At 39.1% G+C, this 6,000-nt stretch overlaps 1 protein-coding gene across 2 annotated transcripts in view; it reads left to right on the top strand.

The window, feature by feature from the left end:
* Positions 1–567: 567 nt before the first annotated feature.
* prrc2a.S (proline rich coiled-coil 2A S homeolog) overlaps positions 568–6,000 on the top strand; it is a 68,022-nt gene continuing 62,589 nt past the window's right edge. Inside the window, exon 1 of one of the 2 annotated variants that reach the window (XM_018233252.2) lies at positions 568–752. The gene's annotated coding sequence lies outside the window, so the exon portion shown is untranslated. The remainder of the gene's footprint in view (positions 753–6,000) is intronic. The other variant, XM_018233253.2, reaches the window with a different exon arrangement.

The raw sequence follows: 6,000 nt of genomic DNA, 5'->3' as shown, positions 1-6,000 counted from the left end.
TTGTTTTGGTTACAATATAATAATATAATAATTTTACCTTTAAAAAAAAATAATTCCCCCCTTATAAAGTGGTTTCTTCAGTTGAGCAGAATGTAGGTGTCCAAATGATGCAAAGGCCCTCTTATTTTGGAAACAAATAATTTATGACCAGCTTTAGAGTATCCACATGTGGCAGCAATTGCACCATCACTGCTTGCGTGTATAAAAATATAACTAGTGAACGTTATAACAATTGTCCTATTCTTCCTCAATAAGCTTCACTTTTTAATGCTAGGATCTCTTTTAGATACAGTAAGCGAGAACCACTAGGAAACTTCTCGACATCTGTATGAAAACAACATTTGAGAGCACAAATATGGCCGGAGCTTGTAAACTTGAAACGCTGGCTCGTTTGCGTCCCAGGCCTCTCGCTAACAAGTCACAACAAAGTACTGTATTGGTCAAAGAACGTAGTGCCTTGTCGGCATTGGCCAATAATTACCGTATCGCAACGCCTCACAACCTATCCTCACCAATCCCCGGCAATTTATCAACAGATCCCGCCTTCCCAATCAGATCCCTTGGAATGGTGTGACGTTTCGGATTGAGGATTTGCGGGCCTCCTTCCTCCATCTTGTAATTATCCCCTCCCCCATCGATCTACGAGACAACCGGGGGGGAAAGACAATCTGCCGTTATCCTTCTCCCAGCAACCCTTCCCCCACCCGAAAACCCGCTCATCGGAACCCCCTCACCCGGCGCGTCGAGCCCAGGTGGGTATGGGGTCCGGGGTGTTAGTGTGGTTACAATGATCTGGCAAAGCGGGTACCCTCGGTTTTGTACTATACGACCTGTAGTCGCCATTTTGTTTTCCGCTGTCATCCACATCTTAACACCTCTCCAGCCATGTATTTCCATCTTCTTTCAAATGATACCTTAACATATCCGTTCTTCTTTGTATCCCCTCCCCTTTTATCCCATTGCCCGTTCTGTTCTTGGTGGGGAGAATAGGGCAAGTACTTTAAATCCCAAGTATCTCTGCTCTTATAACCCCTCCCCCACATCCTCTCCATCACCAATACAAGTGGTACCCTGTTCTTGGGCTGCAGGTTTAGTTTACCAACTAGTCCACTATAAACGAGGAGTGTGTCTATGTAGAATCAATAGAGGTGTAAGGAGGGCAATTAAAACATGTGAACATTGCTTATATGTGTAACTTGTGAGCAAGCTATTGCTTACCATTCCTTATGGCTATTTTAGCTGTCAATCACTTTCTAATTATTCGTGAGATTAAATAAGGATCAATTGTGTCTCAGTAACTGAAGAAACTGATATTTGTTTATTGCATGTAGATAGGGTTGCCACCTTTTCTGGAAAAAAATACCCACCTTCCTATATAGTTATCAATTTTTCCCTATCAATAACATTTGGATCAACCATCATTTTTACCGGCTGATAATAGCGGCCAGATGGCAACCCTACATGTAGAATAGTATAATGTTACCAGCTTGCACACCCTGGCTCTCTGTGTCGTGAAAGCCTGGTGAAGAAGGCTTCGGTATCCTCCAACAATAGTAAGTACAGGTATGGGACCTGTTATCCAGAATGCTCGGGACCTGGGGTTTTCCAGATAACGTATCTTTCCGTAATTTGGTTCTTCATGCCTTGAATGTCTACTAGAAATTCATTTAAACTTTAAATAAACCCAAATAGGCAGGTTTTGCTTCCGATAAGGATTAATTATATCTTAGTTGGGATCAAGTACAAGCTACTGTTTTATTATTACAGAGAATTTTTAAAAATTTGGATTATTTGGATAAAATGAAGTCTATGGGAGACAGCCATTCCGTAATTCGGAGCTTTCTGGATATCGGGTTTCCGGATAAGGGATCCTATACCTGTATAATAAATTCAACCAGCACTCAGGTCAAAAATCAAGCAGGGACAAACCTGGCAAAGATCTGTTTGCTTGACAAAGGGGTTTCCCCGAAACGTTGCACCTTGCAAATTAACACAGCAAGGGTTTGTCCCCGCTTGATTTTTGACCTGAGTGCCGGTTGAATTTATTATAACCCTACATGTCGAGCAGCTCGAGTGATCAGGTCACCAGTAACTTCCTTCAAAGCTAATGTGGAAAAACCATGGTTTTTAGACTAGTTCTGCATCTGTAGTTATTGCTATTCTATGCTATTGAGTGTGAGATGGACATAGGTGCAGTTTGTATCACGTTGAAATGTTTTGGACGCATATAATAAAATATTTTTTTAAATGCACGTCCTGTAAATCAGCCGGTGTTTAATTAACTTAGTGCAGGAGTGCCCATACTTTACAAATGCCGGGTCTACTTTTAGTGATGGTGTCCCATTGTGATCTACATTCATAAAAGCATTGTTAGCATTCTGTTCCATGGAAAATATTAATATTATATTGATTTATGAGAGAATTTATATTGCTATAATACACAAAATAAAGAGTAAATAAATTCCCCCGGCACACAGGTCTTAGTTGCAAGCAGGGACAACCCTTGCTATGTTTTATTTGCGTGATGCAACGTTTCGGGGGCTTGAGACATTGCATACAATGGAAATCTCTGAATGTGCCTTTAGCCATTATAATCATATGGTTTCCAGTTTTTTTCTACATTTATTAACTTGATTAAAGTGTGCTCTGAATGGGGCTCTTCCTCACATATTTTGCGGCTAACGTTTTTTGGCATAAAACTGCACTGACTTCATTAGAGGTGTTGTTCATCTTCCAAATATGTTTTTAAGTTTGTATGTTTCAGATTCATCATAAACAAAGACTTTTTTCAATTCATTTCCATCCTTTATTTTTTACAGTTTTCCCAAAATTGAAGTTTAAAGTTTAATGTTCCTGTCTCTAGTGTTTCAGTCTGACAGCTCAGCGATCCAGGAGTAGATTCTCAACTGTCACAATTTGCTACATTTAGTTGATACAATTAGTTGATACGTTTCTCAGCAGCTGTGGAATATTGGCAACTATTGTATCAATTCCAACAGCTGCCTTTATTGAAGCTCAGGGATGTATTAGCAACTATTGTATAGATTCAATCAGCTTCCTTTAAAAGGGTTGTTCACCTTTGATATAACTTTTAGTATGATGTAGAGAGTAATATTCTGAGACAAATTGCAACTGGTTTTCGTTTTCTATTATTTGTAGCTTTTGAGTTATTTAGCTTTTTATTCAGCTGCTCTCCAGTTTGCATTTTCAGCAATCTGGTTGCTAGGGTCTAGATTACCCTAGCAACCATGCATTGATTGGAATAAGAGACTGGAATATGAATAGGAGAAATTCTGAATAGAATGATCAGTAATAAAAAGTAGCAATAACAATACATTTGTAGCCTTTCTGAGCATTTGTTTTATAGAAGGGGACAGAGACGCCCATTTGAAAGCTGAAAAGAATCAGAAGAAAAAGACAAATAACTATAAAACTATAAAAAAATAAACCATGAAAACCAATTGAAAAGTTGCTTAGAATTGGCCGTTCTATAACATAATAAAAGTGACCTTAAAAGTAAACCACCCCTTTAATGAAACTCATGGATTCTGCTCAGTAGGGACTAAGATAAAAAATTATCAACTAAATGTATCAATTTAGAACAGTTACAAATAACATAACTGAACAATATTTTATTTATTTCCAGAGAAAATGGCAAGCGCAGTTGATGAAATTGGTTAAGGTGGCCATAGATGCATAGATAATATTGTACAGAACAAATTTTCACATGATATTCAGTGTATGTATGGTGGGAGACTATCAGTTGGCTCGTTGTTTGGGCTGGCCAGAAAATTTTGAAGGCACCTGAACATTGGCCATTGTTGGCCAGTGCTGAATCGTTAGATATAGGTAGAATTCTATTATCTCTGACGATTCAGCTCTACACGTGTGTGTCGAAACAAACGATCTTTTGTGGAAACATCTTTTCCAGGAAAGATCGTAATTGTTACGTCTATGGCCATCTTTAAGCTCATGCAAATTACGGGATCATTCTAGTTGCTGCTCTTTTAAGGATGGGGCTAGATATGATGTATCTTAAACTTGGAAACTAATGTAGAAGTATTTTTGATAGTATAGATAGATGGCAAACAAGTTAAGAAACATTGTTTGCCCCTGTTGCTTTCTCTACTGTTGTGGTTGAGGTACTGGCCATTATTAAAGACTCTCTGTGTTACTGTTTGTGGCTACAATGAAAAGGATAATGTCGTTTGTGAATCCTTTAGACATCCTTAAACAAATAGAAATATTGGTTAATGTATTGCTAATTTACTATAACTTTGCAGCCCTGAGCCTCTATAAAAGTGTTGTTGGGTTAACCTTTGTTTCAGTTTTACCAAAGTTCATATTGTATCACCGTTGATGCACTTTTTTTTGGTAGCAAAATGAACTTCAGGGATTATACCCATGGATCACCTGTTTCCATACAATCATAATACATCATTCTTTCTTGATAACTGAACAATGCCAACCCCTTCTATGTATAGTCCACTGTATTGGCTATAAAGAAAGCTAAGGATCTGTGCGTGGCTATTATAGATGAGGTTAGAAAAAGATGTCCATCAAGTTCAAACTGTTTCCCCCAAGTGAAACCTGCCTTAAAGGGGTTGTTCACCTTTGAGATAACTTTTAGTATAATGTAAAGAGTGATATTCTAAGAAAATTTGCAATTGGTTTTCATTTTTTATTATTTAAGATTTTGGAGTTATTTAGCTTTTTATTCAGCCGTTCTTCAATTTGCATTTTAAGCAATCTGGTAGCTAGGGTTCAAATTACCCTAGCAGCCATATATTGATTTGAATAAGATACTGGTATATGAATAGGAGAGGCCTGAATAGAAAGAAGAGCAATACAATTAGCAATAACAATACATTTGTAGCCTTAGGGCAGAGCCAGACGAGACGATTGGGGAGATTACTCGCCCGGCGATAAAAAATCGCCTCTTCTTCGGTCGACTAATCTCCCCGAACTGCCTCCCTGCCAGCTAGAATCTAAATCGCCTGGCGGGATGGCACTCTGAACTCTTAGTTTTCCGACTACGGGCGACTAAATCTCCCCGAATCTTCTCATCTGTCTCTGCCCTTACAGAGCATTTGCTTTTTAGAAAGAGGTCAGCAGGTTTGAAAGCTGCAAAGAGTCAGAAAAAAGCAAATAATTATAAAACTACAGAAAAGAAACATTGAAAACTAATTGAGAAAGTTGGCCCTTCTATAACATACTAAAAGATACCTTAAAGGTGAACAGCCCCTTTCAGGTGGCTTCACATGCAGAGATCCTCTCGTTTGGCGATCACCTTGAGGTGGGCGATATTGGGCTGATACGAGCACTAGGGCCCAACAATTGGATCATAGCAATGAGAATACAGCTGGTCAGACGGAGGACTGCATCAATGAACTGATGTGGTACTCGATCCGACAGGTTTTTTTTAACCTGGCTGATCGATATGTGGCTGATTTTTGGCTAGATATTGATCAGGGGAGGCCTGCCCAATGACCACATACATTGCCCAATAAGCATCTTATATCGGCCCATGTATGGTAGCTTAACTGCTAGTTGATCCAGAAGAAGGGGAAAAACCCCAACGGTTCCTGAATCTAAAATGGAAAATCTGAATTAAAGTCTGAATTAAATGCAATAATGTACTTTGGTGGGGTGGAGGAGTGGATTTCCCTGTATGCTGATGATGCCTTGGTGTTCCTGGCAGATGCTGAACAGTCACTTGGGGCCCTACTCGGGATAGTTGACCAGTTTGGTGAATTTTCAGGGCTACAGGTTAACTGGCAGAAATCTACTTATATGACTATAAATGTGCACCGGACCGCTTCGCAATCTACCACTGCTGAGTTGAAATGTGTAGAGACATTTAAATATCTGGGAATATGGGTCTCTCCAGACCCATCCAAGTTTAAAGAACTAAACATCGATCCAGTAGTCCAGCAATTGACCATGAATCTCACGAATTGGTCTGGATTTACACTTAATCTGTTAGGGAGCATTAATCTT

This window comes from Xenopus laevis, chromosome 8S (assembly GCF_017654675.1).
Source record: "Xenopus laevis strain J_2021 chromosome 8S, Xenopus_laevis_v10.1, whole genome shotgun sequence".
Taxonomy (NCBI): Eukaryota; Metazoa; Chordata; class Amphibia; order Anura; family Pipidae; genus Xenopus; species Xenopus laevis.
Note: the sequence above shows the minus strand (reverse complement) of the source record. Positions and strands in the feature narration are given on the sequence as shown.